The following is a 24,222-nucleotide window of genomic DNA, read 5'->3' on the forward strand; positions in this document are numbered from 1 at the left end:
CAGACCACGCCGCACACAGACCACAGCGCACACAGGACACACGTGGCCCCAGAGGAAATTAACCAATCGGTTAATAAGATAGAACAATTATAACACACTGCAGTAAAAGTGATGTGAATGGGGCTGGAGAGATGGCTTAGTGGTTAAGCGCTTGCCTGTGAAGCCTAAGGACCCTGGTTCGAGGCTTGGTTCCCCAGGACCCACGTTAGCCAGATGCACAAGGGGGCGCACGCGTCTGGAGTTCGTTTGCAGTGGCTGGAAGCCCTGGCGCGCCCATTCTATCTGTCTACCTGTCTATTTCTGTATCTCTCTCTCTCTCAAATAAATAAACAAAAATAAAATATTTTAAAAAAAAGTGATGTGGATGTACTCTCTGGGTCTTGCGAGTTAAGAGAGAGATGAAATATTTTCAGCTTGAGGCTGGCAGCAGATAACCGAAAAATGAGGGGACCAAGGGAGGCAACGATGACCAGCCTCAGTGAGCACCGAGCCTAACCCACAGGCAGTGAAGGTACAGCAACCTCTGCTGGGTAAAGCATCCCTCTTCGTGCCAGGCGTGTCTCACAGTCACAGCGCCCTCATCACACCCCTGGGAAGATGCTTGTCCTCTTGTTTTCACTTCTAAACTAGGAAACCAAGCACAGCGTTGGTAAAGGACACATACACAGTGCAGCGGGTCCTGTAGCTGTTGCCTGCTTTTTACCCTGGAAGAAGACTCTGGCTGCACTGTGGCTGTGGCCTTGCGGTACCTGACCGAGGAAGAAGCATACATGTCCATCCACTGGCCGTGGGCAGTGGTGTGGTGTATAACTTGCTTTGGACCATAGAATGAATGGATGGTTTGTACCACATCTGAGCAGGGATTTTAATAAAATATTTAATTAACATATTTATTTGAGGGGGGTGAAAAGGGAGAAAGAGAGAGAGAGAATGGGCATGCCAAGGCCTCCAGCTACTGAAAATGAACTCCAAATGTGTGTGTCACCTTGGGCATCTGGCTAACGTGGGTACTGGGCAATTGAACCTGGGTCCTTAGGCTTTGCAGGCAAGCGTCTTAACCATAAGCCATCTCTCCATCCCCTGAACAGGGATTTTTTTAAGGGCGCTTTTTGGCATTCTTCTTTGCTTTCTGCCATAGAAGTAGAGTGTTCCAGATCAGCCAGGTCTTTCAGCTTGGATTCCTGAATGAAGAAGAAACCAGGCAGAGTCTCAGCTGGCCAACAAAGGTATGTGGCTCAAGGGTGAGAGCATTTGTTTCACAAGCAATTGAGATCCCGAGGCTGTTACTAATGTTGTTACTGTTTCACCTATAAAAAGTGAACTTCGTGCTCAGACCTTGATGCAAATATAGCTACTGAGAGGCCAGGGCAATGCCACCTGCCAAGCACACTGCCATTCTCAGGTAGTCCTGCTGACTGACAGGAAGGAATTTAAAACATCATTTCAAAAGCCAGCCCTTGCTGGTGTGCAAGAAGTAGGACTTGAGTTCAGATCTCCAGCACCCATGTAATATGCTGGATGGGGCAGCCCCACGCCGCATGCCTGTAATCCCATCACTGGGAGAGGGAAGTGGAGACTGGAAGATATCCTAGGGCTTGATGGCCAGCTTGTCTAGCATGGTGGGTGAGGACTGAGCTCAATAAGAAACCCTGTCTCAATAAATAAGGCAGAGAGCAATTGAGAAAGACACCTAACATATCTCCACACCCAGGTGCACACATGAACACACACACACACACAAAGCACACATAAAAAAGTAAATTCTAGTCACAGATTTCCTCAAGACTTGATTATGTATCTCTAAATTATTAGATTCTTTTCAAAAAACATGATTTTTAAAGTTTTATTTTTTTCATCATAATATAATATAATATAGTCCCTGTATTTTTTGTTTTGGTCTTAGAATGCTCTTCTTATGTTATTCCCTACATTTTCTTATATATTTAATCTTGCAAAAATTTTGAGGGGATTGAATGTTCATCTGGAAGCATGTCTTTTTACCTTTAGGTCTTTAATCCACTTGGTTTTTCTTATATTTGTTTGTTTGAGACAAGGTCTGGAAGTCAGGTTGCCCTTGAACTTAAGATCCTCCAGCTTTAGCCTCCCAAGTGCTGAGATTATAGGAATTTTAAGACACCATGCCTAGATTTTTTTTTTTAAATTCATAGATCCAGTTCTTTTCTGCCAATCTATTAGTTACTGACTAGTCTAATATACGTCCACTGCCTGAGATGTCACTGCTGTTATACACTGTTACACATCAGAATCCATTACTGGTTCTGTATTCTCCTCTTCATGCATCTCTGCATTGGTGCCACATTGTCTTTTTAAAATTAAGTAGTTTACTTATAAGTAGAGAGAGAGGGGGGCAGATAGAGAGAATGGGTGTACCAGGGCCTTCAGCTACTGCAGACAAACTCCAGATGTATGCACCACTTTGTGCATCTGGCTCTACATGAGTACTGGGGAATCAAACTCATATGTTTAGGTATTGCAGGAAAGTACCTTAACCACTAATCCAGCTCTCCAGCCCAGCACACGGTCTTTTATTAAGCCTTCATAGCTGTTGGTCAATTCTTCCCACTCTTCTTGCTCATCTAAGTCATTCTTTCTTATTTCTACTTTGTACATTGTTCATTCATACTGTCACATTCCAGGCAAAGGCCTGTATTTTTCCTGGAGTTACATTTAATTTACAGATTTATTTAGGATCAGTTATTTTATGATGAAGTCTTCATTTCCATAAAATGGTATGCCTCAATTTGTCTTTAAATACATTTCATTAAAGCTGAATAATCCTTCTTGTATAAAAATAAATAAAAAGCCAGTCTTCCCTCTGAGTAGGAAGAGTGTATACCTGTAAATGTGAAGAGGACCCTCCCCCAGCAGGATTCAGTCCTAGTTTATTCCTCCTGTTGTGTACAAGGGGCTCAGATCATATCACATGTCAGATGTTGGACATGGATCTTGTCACAGATTCACTCACTGCTTCCTCTGTGAAGGTTTCATAGCAGAAACCACATTTCTGTGGTTGAGAATTAGACTGATGGGGGGAAGTTAGCCAAAGTAAATTTCCTAAAAGGCTTAACAGTACATAGTTCTGGGTTCTAAGTACAGCTATAGGGAGATATGAAAAATGATGGGCTGGAGAGATTGCTTAACAGTTAAGGCGCTTGCCTGCAAAGCCCATGGACCCAGGTTCAATCTCTCTCCAGGTCCCATGTAAGCCAGATGCACAAAGGTAAGGCAAGTGCAAGGTCACACATGCCCACTAGGTGGCACAAGCATCTGGCATTCGATTTCAGTGGCAGAGGCCCTGGCAAGCCAATTCTCTCTCTCTCATTCTCACAGAGAGAGAAAGAGAGAGAAAGAGAGAGAGCTGAAATATGAGGTGAGAAGAATTAATGGGCTGAGTCTGACCTGAAGACATTAGTATAGTCATGAACTAAATTGATACTTGATTAACTTTAGGTTAGCTTCTCATATTGCAATTAGGAAAGTTGATTGATTAATGGGCTTACTCCATTCCATATAAAATAGACTTGAATGGTCATTTGCCCATGATGCCCAGGGCTAAGTTAGTCTCTGAGGGCCATAACCAAATGAATACCTATAGTTGATTCAAGGCCTGGTTTGATCCAGGCTGTACTTAGGAAACTGAATGTCTTAAAAATAGTTTTATTTATTTGCATGCAGAGAGAGAGAGAGGGCGGGGGGAGAATATAAATGTGAGTGCCAGGGCCTCTAGCTACATGAGCAACTTTGAGCATCTGGCTTTATTTAGGTACTGGGAAATCCAACTTAGGCGGTTAGGCTTTGCAGGCAAGTGCCTTAACCACTTAGCAATCTCTCCACCTTGAATATCTTTTCAAAAATAACTTCTTCTTTATTTGAGGCAGCTAATTCTGCTATTAATTAGTGCTATTAAGTGGTAGCAAGTATATGTATGTATTAGTGTGTTGTCGGAGGGGATCGAGAATACGATTAGTGCACTAGGTGCAGTCGTGATGATCGCTTCTTTGTATTGCGTCTTAATTACTTCTAGAGATAAGTCTTAGCAATTATTCAAAATAGAATTTGAAGTGTATTCTCACCCCAAGTGATTGCATGCTATTTTTCTATAGTTCTAGATAGTTCTACCACAGTTAACCAGAAGCCTTTAATGTGACAGGAGCATGGTGGTGATTTTTAAAAATTTAACCAACAACTTCCTTTACTGATATTACCAAGTGTGATAGTTTCATAAAACTCCAGTCTTTTCATTCTTTGATGCCAATCATAGAGCGAAGGAACAATAGATGCCATCTAATAATGCTATAACTCTGTAATAATTAAATTTAAACAACCTAATTCCACCAAGCTCCGAGTTCTGATACAACAAATTAAAAATGCAAAAAAACCCCACATCACTTTGAAGCTGTTAAAAACAAGTAGTTACCTTTTATCCTAGCATCCTTGCTTTACGGTCCTGCTCTGTGGCCCACCTTCCCAATTTACATTACTTTTGTATCATTTCATTAAAATAATAATGAAGAAGAAGAAGAGGAGCTTCATCTTGCCTGTCTGGCTTTCAGTAAAGAATCTACCTGGTTTTCATGTCGACTTGCTCAACATTGAGCCCTGGAGGGCAACCTTATTTTCTGTGAAAGTCAGTGACTATTCTATAAGGTCATACCCATACATTTTAATTTCCAAATGACTCTGTAGCTATCTTCATATTTTTTAATCCTGTGAACTAGAGAAGCTTTGTGAGGGGATAAGGAGAAGCATGCGAATGAGTGGAAGCCTTCTTATATCTCAGAGGAAATCACTCACATATTTCTTTAGGTCACATAATGACCTGTGTCATACTGGTGAACACACCATTTGCAGCTGTTTCAGATACATTGTGGATAGGCACCAGGTTTTTTTTTTTTTTTTTTTTCAATGATTGCGAATGGAACCGAGCACATGGGGTAAATTTTAAGAAGTCGCTCTTCACAGATCTTACTCGAAATAGGTAAACCAATTATCTTTGAGTGTGCCGTTGACTACGTAAGGACATAATGAAGCATTGTTCAGCAATTAACCACCCTGGAAGTCAGGAAAGTCATAGCTTGGCAACTTAGCGCTGACTCTATGAGCACAGAATACTCCAGAACAGAAAGCTATTTATTTTATTTTTATTTATTTATTTGAAAGAAAGAGATGGATGAATGGATAGATGATAGATAGACAGACAGATAGAACTCCAGGGATTCCAGCTGCTGCAAATGAACTCAAGACACATGCGCTACCTTGTGCATCTGGCTTTTGTGGGGCCTGGTGAATCGAACCTGGGTCCTTTGGCTTTGCAAGTAAGTGCCTTAACTGCTAAGCCATCTCTCCAGCCTCAGAAAGCTACTGATTAAGGAACTTCCCCTGAGTTAACTTATGTGCACATAGAATGCACCAGACCTAAACAGTGACCAAATTTACATTCCTCTTCATAAGAATGAAGAAACCTGGATTTAGTACTCACAGGCACATTGCTGTATTTACCTACCAACCCATGTTCCTATATGACTCTGTCTTTATCCCTGATCTCCATGTCCCTTCTGGTGGCAGTCACAGATGGATCACAGCCACAGTACGGCTTGTCCTTGCAGTGCTCCATGCACCATTTCTCTCTGTTTTGGATAACAACCTTTATAAATTCATGCATAGACAAACTTGTCAACATTCATGTAGAACAGAAATTCAAGAAATAGTGAATGATCTCACCTTCATACAATGCATGAGTCTGCCTTCACTAGCAAGAGACAAGTTAAAAGGACTAACATCCATGCACACACTTCTCTCACCATGCCCAACTCTGCTGCATGTATTCCCTTTAGAAAACAACATGCCTACTGTTGGGATGCCTGGGAAGAAAACCAGGTGTGTCTCATCTGCCTTCATGAATATCAAACCAGAACCAAGTCAAGACCTCATATCTAAGCGCTTCCTCACGAGGAAAGCTACTTGGAGACTGAAGAAGTACTTCCCACATCTACCACTTGTCAAGTCTCGGCTGAGTCCCCCAGCTCAAACTTCACCTGCCGCACCTGGATGCCACCTTGCTGCATTGTTTTTCCCCACCAGAATCAGGACCAGTGAGGACTCACCACTGCAGGTAATGACAGTAGGGCACAGGGCAGCTTCTGATAGATAGGTAAGGCAGCCTGGCTCTTCGACTTACCTGTTCCTCCCTGCCTCAGTGTCCAAGCAGATTTGAATGATAAATCCTCCCCCTCCTACACTCTTTCTTCCTTGTTTATGTTTCTAGATATGACTTGTCTCAGTTCCTTACGTCTGCAATCTGGGGAATGCGTACACCCAGCTCACACACTGTGTTGGAGATCCCAGCACTGACTCCTAACCGGTCCTCAGTCCTCACTCCGCCCAGGATCCTGCGAAGTCTGGATGAAGAACAACTTGTTTCCCTGCCTGCTGGTTCCTCTGGGGTCTTAGGACCCTTAGGCAGGACTTGGTGGGCCCGCCAGTCACTGTCCAGAAGTTATCACAGTGCCCTCCTGAAATCTATGCCCAGCACAAAGTTACAGAGGAATGTAAAAAGGTGAAGGTTGAATGGCTCCTTTCCTGAGCCAAAGACACTTTCCCGGATCTGATTGTGTGTGTGTGTGTGTGTTTGCGTGCGCGCGCGTGTGTTTCTCAGGTCAGCTTGGGTCTTTTGCTGTTCTGTTTTATTGGTCTTTGAAGTTGCTATGAAAGACCGTCCTGGCTGAACTGAATGATTTCCAAACTTCTGTGCACCACATATTTCTACAGATAACCTTATGTCCAGATTCTGCATGGGCAATCATTCTTTATAGAAGGCGGTTGGCTTTCTAAGATCATAGAAGCCTGGACTTGCTAGCTGGAGTAGCCTGAGGGCTTTGCACTATTGTCTTTAGGAAACAAGACCACAGTTGAAAAATCCCAGCTGAGAAAAGCGCGCCTTGCTCTGGCCTTGGTGCTGAATCCCGAGCTCGCCGGGAACCCTCTCAGGGGAAACTTTGCCAGCTGGAGGCGAGCCCCGGCCAGGTCTCAGCGCCCTCTCGCGGGTCATCCACAGGGAGTTGGGCACAGCTGATGCCCTGGGACCCCCCCCCCTCAGGGCACGCGGCGGGCTTATATCTTTGCTTGGAGCCAGCAAAGTTTGATCCAATGCTTTCCCCCAACCCCCTTGTGACTGGAGCTTCCATCTCCCCTCCCACCTGGGTCGCCATGGAGATTTTTTTCCTCCAGGCAAAATGGGCGAAGCTCGTTAGCTCAGCCCTGACTGTAGCAAGCCCCTTTTCTCGCTAAGCAGCTCCTGGACAAGCCCCTTTCCTTTCTCAACAAATGAAAGGTAGTCGGGGGACAGTGCTGGCAGGGATAGGGCTCTGCACCCTGTACCTTCGAGCTGCCCAGATCTGCCAGACTTTGGGTAAACCTGTCAGGGGACACTTTGCAGACGTAACGAATCAACAATTCCCAAATACAGGAGGCTTTATTTCCTCTTTTTTTTTTTTTTTTGGAAGGGGGAGGATGGGGCTGGACATGAGATTCTTTAGAAAATTCTAGTACTTTTTTTTTTTTTTTACCACTAAGGTCGCTCCCCCCAAGCATTCCTGTTATTGCTTCTATAAAGATGTATTTTACTCCCTGGAAGACTTTCGATATTGAGCCCCGTGGATATATACCTGTGGATCCACCCAAGGTTTCACTGGGCTCTGGGAAATCTAATGTTATTCCAGTTAGAAACTAATTCAAGCTTAACGTCCTGATGCCAGGACACAGCAAAGTCAGCATAGTCGACCAGCTCCCTAAATGCCATAAACATCTCATTTTTATCCAAAGGGTGTCTGTTTTCTGCTTCTCGTTACAAAATAATTCTGTTTACTTGCAGAAACACCTTCCTATTCACGGTTCTTCCTCCGCTTGCCTTGTCTCGGCTTTACAGATAGAGAACAGTTCAGAGTTCTCTCCCCCCCTTTCTCACGGTCTATTTCTCTCCACCTCTCACTTTTCCTCCTTCGCACGTTTCCTTCTCCTCTGTAGGCATGATCAAAGACCACAGCTTGCCACGAAGACAACGGGCTTTTCCTAACTGCCCGTGCCTCCAGAGCCAGCCACCGCGCCTGCCAGCCCGGGTCCATCAGCTCTTTTGGTCTTTGCCAGCGATGCTGAAATGCTTGTAAACCCCTGACCCTCACGGCGGCGCCCAGGGCACGCAGATCCCCCCTTTTCCTCCCCCCACAACTCCCCGTGCGAGTTTTCAGTTGCTAATGAAACCCCATACGAAACACATTTCCCTTCTGTTATGTAACTGGCTTCTCCTGCCTCTGGTGGACTTGGACTTGATGTTTCTCAGCGGAGTGGAGTGGAGATGGATGCAGCTCCCGCGGGAGGGCTGAGCACCCGGGAGCGGCGAACCGAGGGCCCCGGAGGTCCCTACCAACATCTTCACCTCCCAGCAACTCAGCGCACCGCTTACCTGAAGGCGGGCAGGGTGGATTCACTCCATCATGATCTCCTCTCTTGGAACGGAGCGGGACTGAATAATTCACTCCACGATGGATGGCGAGGGAAGGAAATTTAAAAAATAAAAAATAAAAAATAAAAAAAAAAAGAGGAGAGATAGAGAAAAGGCAAAGAAAAACTGGAAGCAGATGGTCCAGTTTCACATCAGCTCCAGTAGGCTGTCGGGAGACTCCATTCTCCTCTTCGAGCGGCTGGTCCAGCTCTGGGTTCCAGCCTGCCGGTCCCCGAGGATCCCCCCGCACTTCGGTCCGTCCCTCCTCCCTCCTTTCCCTCCGCCCGCCCAACCTCTCCGGCCAGGTGCAGCGGTGGCGGCCGGGTACTGGCTCCCCCTGGCTGGGAGCGAGCGGGAGGGCTGGGCGCTGGTGTTGGGGGGGGGGTGCCCAGCGGAGGGCGGAGGGGTGTGCGCGTGGGCAGGCCCGGGAAGAGAGGGAGGGAGGGATGGAACAAGAGTGGCAGGAGGCAAGGAAATGAAAAAAAAGAAAAAGGAAAGAAAGGAGGAAGAAAAAAAAGATCCTCGGTTAGGAGCAAAGTGGTGGAGCATGCAGCGAGACGTCATGAAACCGCAGATTCGATGCCTGCTCCTCGATCCCAGCCGCGCTATGCCAAGCGCACGCAGCGCACCGAGGCGGCTCGGCATCCGAGGCGCGCAGCGCAGCGCCGCGCGCTGGACGACGGCGGACGCGCAGCCCGGGTCCCCAGCGCGGGGGCGGGGCGGGGCGGGGGCGGGGGCGGGAGCCTGGACCACTGTCACTCACCCAGCCTGCGAGGGGGCCGGCCGGCGGAGGGGCGGGGTGCGGCCTCTGACAAACCCACGGATCCGCCAGGTTCCCTCCACTCCGGCTCTCCAAACGTGCGTGCCCGGTTGCTGGGGTGGTACCTTTGGGGCAAAGCTCCCATCCTCGCCCTGGTCCCCCACCTTGCCCCCACATCCATCTGTAAGTAAATTATGTCCGGAGAAACACTTGGATAGCAGGGGGAAAAAAAAAACAAACCCGAAGTTTGGGGAATCAGTGTTTGGCTGGGGCTCCTCTTTGGTGGGATTTAGTCTTTGCCTCCAGCCGCCCCGGCGCCCCCCCCCCCCATCAGGTTGGAGAAGGCACGTGCTCCCCACCGCGGCCGGGAGGGGGCGCTACAAGCCAGCTGGGTCACCCAAGGATGAGCTGCAACTCCGGGGGGTTTTAGCTGTGGCCCAGGCTGTTGTCCCATGTCCTGGCCCCCTCAGATGCGTACAACCCTCACGCACTTTGCTAATAAAGGATGTGGTCTTTCCCCAGCATAGCCTGAACTGTTTGCAAAACTGCGTTATTAGAGCAAACACTCCCACCTTTGAATTAACTTGCTTTGTGTTGTTATTTCAGGGAGGGGTGGGGGCATCCCATAGTGGTCCTCTCTGCACCGTTCTCGCTTTGCAATGCACACTGAAAATATTAATTCATTTCTAAAGTCTCCTCACAACTTGCTTCCGTCCAGGTGAAGACTTCTCTTTATGCTATCTTAACTGTAAGGGGCATGACCCCATTGGCTAATCACTATACAGTGGCCCTTTGAATACAATAGCAGGTAACTCTATGCTACTAGATAAAGGGGTCTTCCTTCCAACAGGCACACAGCCTCCATCTAATAAGCAACACACTTCTAAATAAGGGCTCAACAAGATCTTTTAAGTGCGCTGTTATTTTACTCTACACTCATGTCTTTGAACGCCTCAGATATCCAGCCCCTCAGATATCTGGTCTGCTCTCTTTTCAAAGATGACTCTGCTCTGGAGAGGCACTTGTGCCCGTTTGCATCACCACCTGGGTAGGCCCATCTCAGCCTAACGCACAGCGTGAGCTTGTCTCTGATTGGCTTTTTCCTGAGGGGATGGCATCTCTGCTGTTCTTGCTTCTGAGTCACAGATTCCCTTATTCAGAAGGTATTACTGTGTGTAACATGTGATTTTTGAGGCTACACAGGGCTGGCTGGATCTAATAATCGTGTGAGAGATGAAAATAAAGAATTAGGCAGAAAAATTTCTGAAGGGCTTGAGGCAAGGATGCACAATGCAGGATTTTGGTGGGGGGAAAACCATCCTGAAAACATGGAGAGACCAGCATGCTGTGGTTGTAGTTGTCAAAACAGCATCCTGTTCAATCACTAAAGCTGCTACGGACATGACAGTTAATTCTGTTTATATAGATGTTTCCACCAGTAGGAACATTTTACTAAGGCTCTCTCTCTCACACACATATACAAGACACTAGACTAAATTAGAGAGAGCAATCCAGTAACTTGTTTGTCTCCTTGGGAAACTCCCTAACTGGGAAACAGCTGTCAGGGGGGTGTGGGATATTGCTTTTCAAGCATGGATGAGGAGGTGTGTTGAAGGAGATAGGTCACGTCAGCATGCTATGGGGTTTGATTGTCACCAGAGATGAGAGCAGTTGACTAGACTGGATTCATTTGTTCCCGGAGCTTGGACAATGGTCTGCATGAGTGTAACCTGAGCGACGCCTGGAAATCAGGTAAGTTGTGCTTCAGGACTGTGAGCTGCCTCACCTCAGGCCCCCAAGGAACCATCCCTCCAACTCCTACGCACTGCATCTGGCAAGTCTGGAAATTCACGTGAGCATCTTTTAGGATTTCAGGTGAAGGCAAAGCCAGAGGATCAGGGGCTTTTCCGAGAGACCACTGCCCCAAAGCTGACATGGGCAGAGGCTTCAGGATTGATTACAAAGATAATGCTGGTTCCTCTTCCATATGTCAAACTTTAATAGAGGCATATTAGCTAACAAAATAAACACAACAAACTGTTTCCATAAGGTGTCATTTGTTTTCAGAAATATTCTTTTTCTTCACCCCTGATTGTGGCAATTTATAGACCAGTGTGCCCTCCTGGCCCACATGGAGACCTGGCCTTGCTCTGTCTGACCTGGGGCCAGAACTGACATGCCTGGGGCCACTGGCTTCAGGGCTTGTAGATTTAGTATCTTAGGATGGTTTAGAGACTCAGTTATTCCTTACTCACTCTCTATACACAGCCTGTAAGAAAAACAATGCAAAACCCAATGTCAGTAAAGTGCAAAGATGAACATGTGAGCTTTAAAAGATGATTTTGCCAGTAAAAGACATCATCAAGAACATCAGGAACAAAGCTTTAACGTTACACTAGTGTACAATTTTCCTTCCAAAAGACTGGACAGGGGCTAGAGAGATGGCTTAGCAGTTAAGGCATTTGCCTGTAAAGCCAAAGAACCCAGGTTCCATTCCCCAGAACCCATGTAAAGCAGGTGCACAAGGTAGCACATGTGTTTGGAGTTCGTTTGCAATGGCTAGAGACCTGGTGCACCCATTCTCTTTATACATCTGCTTCTTTCTCCCCTCCTCTTTCAAATATTTAAAAGCCTTGGTGGATTTAACCATGCTTCTTATTTACAGAGCACCCGTATGTCGCCACGGCACCTCCATTTTGATCCTGTTTATCAATTAGAATAGCTTTCTTTCTTTTATTACATAGTGTGTGCATGCATGTTCATATGTGTGGCTCCACATGTTTGTGTAGGTGTGTGTGTACATGTATGCATCCACATGTAAGAGTCCAGAAGTTGATGTCAGACGTTTTCCTTAATCACTCTCTACTTAACCTGGAGCTCATCTGTTTTGTCTAGGCTGGCTGGCTGGCAAGCCCCTGGCATCCTGCTGTCTCTGCAGCCCAGGCACTAGGATTACAGGTACGCATTGTTGTGCTAGGGCTTCTTATGTGGGTCTGGGGACCAAACTTGGGCCCTTGTGCTTGTTTGTCAAGCACTTTACACACTGAGTCATCTCCCCAACCCCTAAAGATGCACTTTCAAGTGTTTCCAGGTATAAATGATTAAGAACTTTTGCTGAGGAGGAGGTTTCCCTTGGTTTTTAGCTGAAAAGCATGCTATGCATTTTAGAGGTGGCCTTTAACTCCTTCCTTCCCAACTACTTAGTTACTTCTGTTTCTATATCCTTTGATGAACTTTTGTCCCCTGCATATTTTCGTTACTTTAGATATTATTCATGATCCCAGCTAATGTTAAATTAGAAATCATTATCAATACCTTGATATGATATACTTTAGTTTAATTCCATGTCTTGGTAAATGAGTACCGTGTGAAGCTTCCTTTGATAGATTCATTCCTGTAATGATTCGTTATTAGCTCACTGCTTAGCAGGTCTATTCTTTTTAATCACATTGTTCCCCCAAGAATTCATTAAAATGCAATTAACACATCATAAGAACTTCAAAAACATTTCAAAAGACCACCAGGAGGTTATGGTCATGAACAGTTGCAAAAAGGAAAACCATTAGTTTTCCTGTACCTCTTAGCAGGAGTGGTTCAAATTAACATGACATCTGCACAAAAGAAACAGTCAAAGACAAAATAAGCAAATTTAATTTGTAAGCTACTGTTTCAGCCAGCTTCAGGTCGCTGGGATGAACTTTCAAACCAGGTACAATTATGGGAGGAAGTCATTTGTTGAAGCTTACAGATCCATAATGGCAGAAGAAATCGGGTCCCCCTTCACAGGTCCAGTCAGAGAGACAAGCCGCCACCAACAGCACCATCAAGCACACTTCAGGAACACCAGGAAAAGCTCAAGCCCTTTGCATATCTTTATACTGGAATTCCTCAAATACACCTTAGGACCAGACCCTAGGATCAGTCCACAGTGACATCTCCTCCAGCCATGCGGCTGGAGATCTAAGTTATAAGCTATAATAAACTCCTGAGTGTATTGGAGGATCTTCATTCCAACTACCACAGATATGCTTCCTGTGGTTCATCATTGGTAGGGTGTGCAGACTCTGCTGTTTATGCTATCCATAGCAGCAAAGAGCATGTTGCAGTCAGGTTGGCCTTGCTGGTAGAAATCACCTGACCAAGAGCATGGGAAAAAAAGAGCTATTTAGGCTTACAGACTCAAGTAGAAGCTCCATGATGGCAGGGGAAAATGATAACATGAGCAGAGATGGGACATCATCTCCTGGCCAACACAAGGTGGACAACAGCAACAGGAGAGCGTGTCAAACACTGGCAAGGGGAAATTGGCTATAATATGCATAAGACCTTCCCCAACAATACACTGCCTCCAAGAGGCATTAATTCCTTGATCTCCATCAGCTGGAGACCTACCATTCAGAACATATAAGCTTATGGGGGACACCTGAATCAAACCACCACATTCCACCCCTGGCTCCCATAAACTAATAACCATCTATGATATAAAATGCAATGTATCCAGTCCAACTTTAAAAGTCCCCATAATGGTGTTCAAACATTCCCATAATCCAAGACCTTTTAACTGAGCCATAATATCAAAAACAACAACAATAAATAACCCATATTGGCACACAATAAACATTCATACTGTAAAGTTGGCATTAGGTATAGCAAAGAAATATTCAACCAATACAAGATTCAAAACAACCAGGGCAAACATCAAACTCTTTAGCTCCAAGTCCAACAACTCTAGCCAGTGAAAAATCCCCAAGTCTGATAATTCTAACCAGTAACAAGTCTCTAAAGATCCAATTCAACCCCTCCAGCTAGGCTATTCACAGTTCTGGAAAATGTCAGCCGGGGCCACCAGCTCTCCTTAGTAGCCATCTCATGGCTCAGCATCTCCACTGGGTCTCCACTGCAACCCACGGTTCACCCTCATGGCTCCATTGGGTCTCCATGCAGGCATCCAGCAAACCTGCTTCACAATACCCATGGCCGTTTCCACAACACAAGACTGTGTTGCAAATTCAATGACCTGCTCTTTCCTGCATCTCTTCTACTCCATAATACCAGTTGGTTAATCCAGGGGGGAATAAATTAGACTGTGAAGAACAGGACATTCCTTCAGCATTCAGACCCCTTCAAAAATTCTGCATTCTTTCTGTTGTCTCAATGCAGGTCAGCTGCCCCAAACTCAATGGTTGTAATCTCTCATACAATTGCAGCTGAAAAGGCAGCAGTTTCACACAAATATTTCTTTCTGTGCCATTTCCCTCTGCACATACCAGTCCATTTCTACTCAAAGCAAACCTGCACAAATTTTCAGCACATGGTAATAACAGAAAGTTTCCTACACCAATTGATTTTAGCCCAGTCCATGCAAAGCTCTTTCTTACCCTCATAAGCCAAACCTCACAGCCCATCATTCTTACTGCATTCAGGTCTTCCAACTCTGGCCAGAATAGTCCATCAAGTCATACTTACAGCACTGCAAGGCATCTCTTAGGCCACAACTCCTGGGTGGTCTTTCTGATTGACACCTAAGCCCTTGACCTTAATCCTTCATCTTATTCCTTGCCTTTGACCCTTGCTTCAGATCTGCAGATTCCCACCTTTGCTTCCAAGCGCCTTGGTCTTATCCAAATGCCTAGCTTCCCAAATTCTGTGACATGAATTAAACATACTATTCATAGTAGCATAAAACGAGATGCACATGCTTATTTCTCATGGTGAGTCATGATCTTTTTCAAGTAAATATAATTCAGGGGAAAATAATACAAGGCAATAAGATATGCTAGGATTGATTTTTTTTTTTTACTCTGATGTTTTATAGGGCAACGAGATGATAACGGAGTCTTTAGAAATTTAAGTCATCATGGAAAATTACTTAATTTTTAAGAACTCTATAATAGAAATGATAGTCTACTGTACTAGTTTTGTAATAAAACACAGCAGCTTAAACATACCCATTTTGGAGCTGGAGAGATGGATTAGTGGGCAAGTTGCTTGTTATACAAAGATGATGACCTGAGTTTGGATCCCCGGTACCCATGTAAACTCGAGATGTGGAAGCACCTGCTTGACATTGCAGCACCAGGGAGGCAGATAGGAGGATCCCAAGGCTCACTGGCTACATAGTCCAATTGACACAGTGAACTCCAGGTTAATTAGGAGACTCTGTATAAAAAACAAATAAGGTGGAAGTGCTGGAAAGATGGAGCAGTGGTTTAGGCACTTGCCTGCAGAGCCTAATGGCACGTGTTAAATTCCCCAGTATGTATATAGAGTCAGCTGCCTAAAGTGGCAGATGCATCTGGAGTTGATTTGCAGTGGCTAGAGGCTCTGGTCAAGCCTATTCTCTCTCTCTCTCTCTCTTACTCTCACTCTCCTTGCAATTACATATATAAAACTATTAAAAAAAATAAGGTGGAGAGTGACAGGAAAATACACTTGTCAACCTCTGGCCTCCACACACACACATGAATGTTGACCTTCATACACTCATACACCCACATACCAAACACACACCCAATGAAAAAAATGGCTATTAATTAGCTCATAGTTGAATGGGTCAGAAATCCAGAAAGTCATGGTGCTGAAATCAGCACACCAGCTTTAGCGATGGGGAAAAACTCACTTTGAAGTTCATTTTCATTGTTGCTAGAACTCAGTTTCTTGCCTTTGCAGGTCTGAGGGCCCATGGGCTCACTGGATGTCAGTGAGGGCATCCTCTGAGGACCTACCTGTTGACCTCATTGTGTGGAGAACTGTCTGTCTTCCAGCCAGCAATGGTGCACAGCATCTGTGTCATTTTCTGACTTCTGCTGCTACCGGCCAGAGATAACATTTCTTCTTTTAACAGGCTCATGTGATTAGGTCAGGCACAGCTTGGTAATTTCTTTATTTTACGATCAAATGACTTGGGACCTTAATTATGCCTGAAACATTCTTTCACAACAGCATTGAGTTTAAATGTTTGTTTTGCAAACAGAAGTGTGTGTACACCAGGGCCAAAAATATGGGAACAGCTTAGAAATCTGCATGCCAATTCATAGCATCTCCATTAGATGAAATCATATGGGAAAACTTTTAAAAGTGAAGTTTCTGTGTGCATGACATGTAGTGTGTGTGTGTGTGTGTTCATGTTTGTGAATGTATATGCATGTGTGGTCAGAGGACAACTTTTGGGTGTTGGTCCTTGTCTTCATGTTCCTTTGAGAGAAAATCTTTCATTTTCATTGTCTACCAAGCTAGGTGGTCCACAAGTTTTTGAAAATCTTCCCATATTTCCACAGATGCCCTAGGATGACAGAATCCCACAACAACGTCTGGCTTTCCAGAAGCTTCATTGTAGCCTGAAGATCTGAATTTAGGTTCTCATGCTTGCTTAGCAAATACTTTATCCACTGAGCTATCTCCCTAGCCTCCAGATAAAGTTTTGACATGACTCCAATAGGCACTCACACGTTTGCTGGTCTGTCAATCAAGTCACTTGTGTGAAGTAGCCTCAGACCGGCAGTGGCTGCATTGCCTTCTGGGCACTCCTCCTGCACATGGGAGCCACCATGATTGGAACTTGCATCATATTTCTGTGTGGTTAAGCATGGTGTGTGGTCTCCATCCTGATTATATTATATGATATGTCACAGCCATATCCATCCCTCTGTATCTGGTCCTAAGGGCTTGGAGAGAAGGGTGTATTGTAACAGCCATTCATCCATCACACAGCTGAACACATGCCCTTGGACATCTGAACTTTGTTGTAGCTAAGCTACTTGAAAAGCTTCCACTTGCAATAACTTGGTAGATAGAAGACATAACAATTGTCCTACGCTGATGTTGGAAATACTGAAGGCGTTGGGTATGTCAGGTTCATGCAGCTACCGAAGCAGCCAGACTTTTGATCACGACAGCCAGTTTTCACAGCTATCATTGGCATTTGTTTACATGGTTTTGCTTTGCTAGCATGTATACCTGAGAGCCAGGGAGTGTGATGCATCCATTGCTTCCTTCTATGACCATAGTTCTCAATTGTGAGGAATACACCATGGTCGTGTGAGTCTGTGATGCTCCCTATAGGCTCATGTGTTTGAACACTTGGCACTGTTTGTAAAGGTGAAACCTTTAGGAAGTGGATCCTTGCTGGAGGAAGTAGGTCACTGGAGACTTTATACTATAGCTTGGCCCTACTTCCTGTTTATCCTCTGCTTTCTGACTATGGCTGTAATATGACCATTGGGGCTTCCCACTCTTGCTGCCATGTTTTCTCTGGCATGGCGGACTCTGCTGTCTGGAGATGTAAGCTGAAATAAATTATTTCCTTTCTTAAGAATGCTTCCGGTCAGGTATTTGCTCACAGCAAAGTAACTAATACAGATGCAAAATGCCACTCAAGCCATAGGCATTACCTAATACATTCAGATAAATGAATTTACTAAAGAATTGAAAGAACGTTGGAACATCTTTCTTTGAAGGGAAGGGAAGCAGCAAAGCAACCCCTCTCTCTGGGGGAATTGCTTATAAGCCAAATAAAATGTGTTATAAATTGTTGGAGACGAAGAGCCCAGCAGCCTGGGGCTGACATCATTATATGGATTTGCTCATTACCGGTTTTCAGTGGCTCAGCACCCTGGACAGAGACAAGCACGCTGTTGGCCTGGATGTCTCCCTGGTTGAAGACCTCAGACTGTCGGTGTCACGAACATCAGGCACACAGGTTCTCCAACTCTTAAAAGAAGTATACAATTATCTTCCTCTGTGTTTGTTTCTCTTCTAGTGTATGCTTTTTTTTTTTTTTTTTGACTTTACAACCTGACTTCACGGCCAGGGTCATGTAATTAGATTTGAAACTGTGTTAGCCACACATCAATAAATTTACAGAAATGGAGAATTCCAGTTGATCTTGCTTCTTCCTTGAACTGAAACAAATCACACCCCCCCCTTTACCTTTAATGATACATTCTGAGAACAGCAAAGGACTGAGAGCTATTAATTGGGCTGCTGAAATATTCATAGTGCATTGGAAGGAAAAATGTTCTCCGAGGACATGTTTCTAGTGAGTTTTTAAAATGATTTAAGCACACACACACACATGGGCATGCACTCATGTGCAGAGAAGTCCTCCCATGCCCTCGTGGCTTTAACTGATCAAGCTGTGCTTGCAGCCGTGCCTTTTTCTTCAGACTACGTACGCAGAGAACAAAGACCCCTGGATAAGAATGAAACCAAGCCAGTATCAGAACGATCCTTTCAGAAGGTTGTGTGCTCAGCCATCATGCATCCACTCCTAGTCTGCCAAGCCCATATGGAGACCAACTTAAGGACCTCAAAAAGAAATATAATGAGCCGGGTGTGGTGGTACATGCCTTTAATCCCAGCACTTGGGAGGCAGAGGTAGGAGGATCGCTGTGAGTTCAAGGCCACCCTGAGACTACAGAGTTATTTACAGGTCAGCCTGGGCTAGAGTGAGACCCTACCTCGAGAATAAAAAAAAAGAAAGAAAGAAAGAAAGAAAAAAAAAGAAGTATAACGAGTTGCTAGACTTTTTCCTGTTGCAGCTACCTTCTCATTGCTGGGATAACATCTGGCCAGAAGCAGCTTGTGGGAGGAAAGGGTTTATTTTAGTCTTACATATTCCCTAGGAAATTCTACTGTAGTAGAAGAAGCTGTCTTACTGCCATAGTTCCATAGCGGAGAGACGAAAGCCAACACTGACAAGCCAGCTTACGACTGGCTCTCGACACACCTAGGCGGGCTGGACTGAAGACTCTCCCCCACTGACATGCCTGTAGCTGGGATCTGCCTACTAGGGCCTTCAGTAGGATGTTTACCCTTAATCAAAAGTACTTTGTGGATGTAGAGATTTCTCAGTGGTTAAGGCACCTGCCTGCAATGCCTAACAACCTGAGTTCAATTCCCTAATACCCACAAAAGTTAGATGTGCAAAGTGACACATGTATTGAGTTCATTTGCAGTGGCTGGAGGCCCTAATGCACCCATTCTCTCTGCCTGTCTCTCTTCTCTTCTCTCTTTTTCTTTCCTTGAAAATGAACAAATAAAAATATATTAAATTTTATGAAATACCTGAATCTATGGGATATTCACTTTAAGAATGCCACACTTACCTCTCTCACTGTGTATTTGGTATTTGCCTCAGAGACAGGAGTGTGCAGTGCATGTGTGGCCCTGCCAGGTAACTGATACTATGACAGGAGCAGGCAGCTCTGGTACCACTATAACCCCACCCACTAGATTCCTGCTTTGAAGTCTATCCTTGGGATAAGCCCAGTCCTCCCAGAGGACTTAGAGGTGGAGTGTTGGCAATACTCTTTGATTGGCCCTGGAATTCAGATGCAGGTTCAGGTAATGCATTAATGACAATGGCTGGCTTGTAGACTGATTATTTTGTGGGTTCGGTGACTTCTGCTTTGTAAGGTGATGTTTTCCATGGGGTTGGAAGAAATTCACAAGGGGAAATTCTGACACAAATTTTAATAGTGAATCACTTTTCCATTGAGACTTATTCACTGAATTGGTGGTGTGATGCAACCTGAGGCTATTCCTTATTAATTCTGGGAAGAATCTGGATCCCAGATTACCCTTCCTGCTCATGTGAAGCATGGGAGTCTGGGAAGATTCTGGAGCCCAACCCACCTTTACGTGTCATTTGCAGTATGGAAGAGTCAAGAACCCAGCACACCCTTTCCTGTCATGTGCAGCATGGAAGAGTCAGGAGCCCAGCTCACCCTTTCCTGTCATGTGCAGCATGGAAGAGCCTGGAGCCCAGCTTACCCTTTCCTGTCATGTCCAATATGGAAGAGCCTGGAGCCCAAATCACCCTTTCCTGTCATGTGGAGTATAGAAGAGTCTGGAGCCCAGCTCACCCTTTCCTCTTTCAGGTAGCATTTCTTTCTGTGACTATTTTTTAGCTTTCCTGCACATGTCTGTAGATGCTGAGACAGATGTCTAAGTTTTGGACAGAGAAAAGGGAAGTTTGACAATGAAAATGGCAGCCTGTCCTCTTTTTCTCACATTTGTACAGGAAGGTAGAAAGATTGCCCAACGTAGATCAATATCATGGCCCTAGAGGTCAAGACAGTGGAACCAGAGAGGGAGCCTTCTGAGCTGAGGAACAGCTTCCAGTAGGACACACTAAAGGAAGCAAGATGCATCTGGCTAACGTGGGTCCTAGGGAATCGAGCCTTGAACCGTGGTCCTTAGGCTTCACAGGCAAGCGCTTAACTGCTAAGCCATCTCTCCAACCCAAGAAAGGTACATTTTTAAAAATATTTATTTATTTACTTATTTATTTGAGAGAGAGAAAGAGAGGTACAGGGAGAAAAAGAGAAAGAGAGAGGGAGAGAGAGAGAGGGAGTAGAGAGAGAGAATGGGCTCACCAGGGCTTCCAGCCACTGCAAATGAACTCCAGATGCATGCATCCCCTCATGCATTTGGCTTACATGGGTTCTGGAGAATCAAACTGGGATCCTTTGGCTTTACAGGCAAATGTCTTAATTGGTAAGCTATCTCTACAACCCAAGAAGGATAATTTTTAATGTCTATAAATTATACCTCAGAAAAAATTTGGCTTAAAATAAATGAAGGCAAAAAATAAGACATTTCCAGATGGAGAACTTACCCTGAAATAAATTATTGGTAACACACCTGTGCTCTATTGCTGAAAGAATTCCTCTAGGCTGAAAGAAAATTACAGCATATGGTAACTCAGATCTGCAGGAAGGAATCACAGCACTGGAACCTTCAAGTATGTGTGTGCCTATTTATTTTATTTTATTTATGAGGTATAACCATGAGGCAGTCTTAATATTGTGCATGTGTATAATACATATGAGTATACATAACACATAAGGATAATTGAGGTTGAAACCAAATTTCTATGTTTTACTCAGAGTAAGGCATATAAGCTTGAAGAAAATTACATGTTAAATATCCAAAGGCCAACAATAGAAAGAAACACAACTGAGATGCCAATTGGAAAATGTAAGTGTATAACAAGAAATATTTTACAAAAAGGCAATTAGTACAAAGGGAATAGACCAAAACTTAAAAAGAGTAGAACCAAAACGAAGGGGAAATGGACAAGCCTAAATCCAACCACACAAATAAGCATAGTAAATATCAACACACTAAGCACTCTGACCTGAAGACCTACATTGCCCCAGTGAAATAAAAAGTAAAGGCCCAACTTTGTGTTGTTTACTGAGTGTATAAGTTTGCTGAAGATTAAAGGATTGAAAAAGTGTAACATGTAAACAGAGACATCAGAGGAATGGCTGTATCAGAGTCATATCAAATAGACCTGAATGTAAGGAGCATCACTACTGACAAGGTAGAACATTGTTCTATGATGGGAGGAGGAAGATAAGCAGACAAGGAAACATAAATGCATGTTCCAAGGACCTACATAAAAGCAAAACCTTTTTTAGCCCTATGCAGTGATTAGTATATGGTCTCTCTCCTTTAATGTATTCCATTGAATGTGTTCTGCCACTGTTTATTGAAGTGCTCTGCGGCTGTCCCTTAGTGCATGTTGGTTCGCAATGCTGGGCAGATGGTAATGTCCTTGCTGTTTTCTGCTCACATGTTTTGTAAGTTACTGCAGAGGAGTATTGGAATATCCAGCTTTAACTATTGATTTACCCGTTTCTCTTTGCAATTCTGTCACTATTTGCTTCCTACATATTCTTAATAGAACTACCTAATTGTCTCTTTTGCTCAAAATGAATTTGAGTAGCATTTAATTTTTTGTTGTTCAAAAAATAATCTTGACTGTGTGAATATTGAAGTTAATTTCCTTTAATAGTTTGACATTTTACATAATATACTGTAAGATAGTGATCAAAAAGAAAAATAGACAGGGGTGTGCTAAATAGACAAGTCTGTGGAAATAACAAAAATATACCAAAATTTGTAGAATGTTGCTCTAGTAGATCTTAGACAGGACGTAGAGCTTTAGAAGTAAAAAAAAGGGTCCAAAATTAGTGCTATCAAATTATTCTATAAGAGTGGTTAAAAAATACAAATAACCAGAAAAGAAAATCCAAATAAAAGCCAAGTAGGAAAACAATAAAACCAGAATGGAGCATTCACAAACAAAATGAAACAAAATTAAAATTTCAGAACTGACTCAGTGTTTAAATTGGCAGTATGGTTACTTGTCATGTAATACTGATAATTGCTTTGAGAGGTAAGAATGGTGGCACATTGTTTTAAGTCAAGTACTGGAAAGGCTGAGGAGGAAAAGTATAAGTTCAAGGCAGGCTGGTCTACATAGTGAGACCATTTCTCAAAACAAACAAACAAACAAAAGGATTGGGATGGTTGAATTCTTTCCTAGCATACTCAACACCCAGAATTAACCTCTGGTACTAACAGTAAAATTCTCACATTCTCTCTCTCTCTCATTTTTTTTGTCCAACATCTGTAAATCCTGGATCAGATATACTATTGGGGATCATATATTCTTTACTTTTTGTATGTGCAGAACTGAACTGTAAGAAATAAAGCTTATGCATTGAAAAAAATCCAAATTGAGATCAACAAAATGGATAGATAATAGAGAAAAAAAATCCCAAAGCTAGTTTAAAATTGCTAATAATATAGAATCACTTTTAGCTCACTGGATAAATCAAAGGAATAAAGACATAGCATTAATACTTGGGTGATGCAGATGGCTATAGATCTCCAGAAATTACGCACAGTATAAGAGAATATGATAAGCAAAAATTTGGCTACCTAGGTAAAATATATATATTTTTGCAAAATAGAAATTATTGAGAGTGACTCAATAAAATTTCCCAGAGAAATCTGAATATTTCTATATGAAATAATTGAAAAGATCTGTAAGCCAGTCTTGCTGTCGAATCCTCCTTTATAAATGAGAAAACCCAGTAGTGAATCCTGAAAAAAGCCAGTATTTTGGTAACCTGCAATCTTTACAAAGTACTATGTCCAGCATGCTTAGAGCTAAAATGGTTTGATATACTCCAAAAAAAATATCAAGGTAGGTTTGCTGGTGAGTTTTATCAAGCATTAAGGAAACAAAAACCAAAAAATGTCCCCCTTCAGAAAAGAGGGGAGAAAGTAATAATTATTGATTCATATGATGACATCTGGATTATTAAGCCAAAGAAAGTTAAGAGATTAATATCTGTCAGGGACATGGATGCGAAAGTCCATTAAAAATTTTAACCATTCAGAATCCAGAAATACCTAGAATCCATAATTTTAAGGCCAATTTCACTTTATCTCGGGAATCCCAGGTTATTTCAATAGCCAAGCATCACTAATGAACTCCATGTGGTATGCAGAATGAGTGCCCCCTTACAGATGCCCATTTCTTAAATCCCCAGAACCTTATGTGAGAAAAGAAACCTCACAATGTGGCCTTTGTGAAGCATATTGATATAGAGAGATTATCCTGGATCATTTGAGATTCAAGGCGATAGCAAAGATCCATGGTGATGAAGAAGAAAGAAGTAAACACAGGGCTGGAGAGATGGCTTAGCGGTTAAGCGTTTGCCTGTGAAGCCTAAGGACCCTGGTTCGAGGCTTGGTTCCCCAGGTCCCACGTTAGCCAGATGCACAAGGGGGCGCACGCGTCTGGAGTTCGTTTGCAGAGGCTGGAAGCCCTGGCGCGCCCATTCTCTCTCTCCCCCTCTATCTGTCTTTCTCTCTGTGTCTGTCGCTCTCAAATGAATAAATAAAAAATTAAAACAAAAAAGAAGTAAACACAAAAAGTCAGGTCAGAGCAGTTCATTGTGAGAAGGATTTGATCCAACCTTGCTGGCTTTTCAGATGGAAGATGAGTGGCATAAACCAAGTGATGCTGGAGAATCTAGAAGGCAGAAAAGGCAAGAAAATGAATGCTGGACTAGAACTTACTGGAAAGAAACAAACCTTACTAACATGTTCAGCCCAGTGGGAATCTTCAGATTGTTTT

At 43.7% G+C, this 24,222-nt stretch overlaps 1 protein-coding gene across 1 annotated transcript in view; it reads right to left on the minus strand.

The window, feature by feature from the left end:
* The window catches only part of Kcnj6 (potassium inwardly rectifying channel subfamily J member 6), a 283,658-nt gene extending 274,946 nt beyond the window's left edge, over positions 1–8,712 (minus strand). Inside the window, exon 1 of the mRNA XM_045150778.1 lies at positions 8,480–8,712. The gene's annotated coding sequence lies outside the window, so the exon portion shown is untranslated. The remainder of the gene's footprint in view (positions 1–8,479) is intronic.
* Between the last annotated feature and the right edge of the window lie 15,510 nt (positions 8,713–24,222).

The sequence above is a fragment of the Jaculus jaculus genome, chromosome 5 (assembly GCF_020740685.1).
Source record: "Jaculus jaculus isolate mJacJac1 chromosome 5, mJacJac1.mat.Y.cur, whole genome shotgun sequence".
NCBI lineage: Eukaryota > Metazoa > Chordata > Mammalia > Rodentia > Dipodidae > Jaculus > Jaculus jaculus.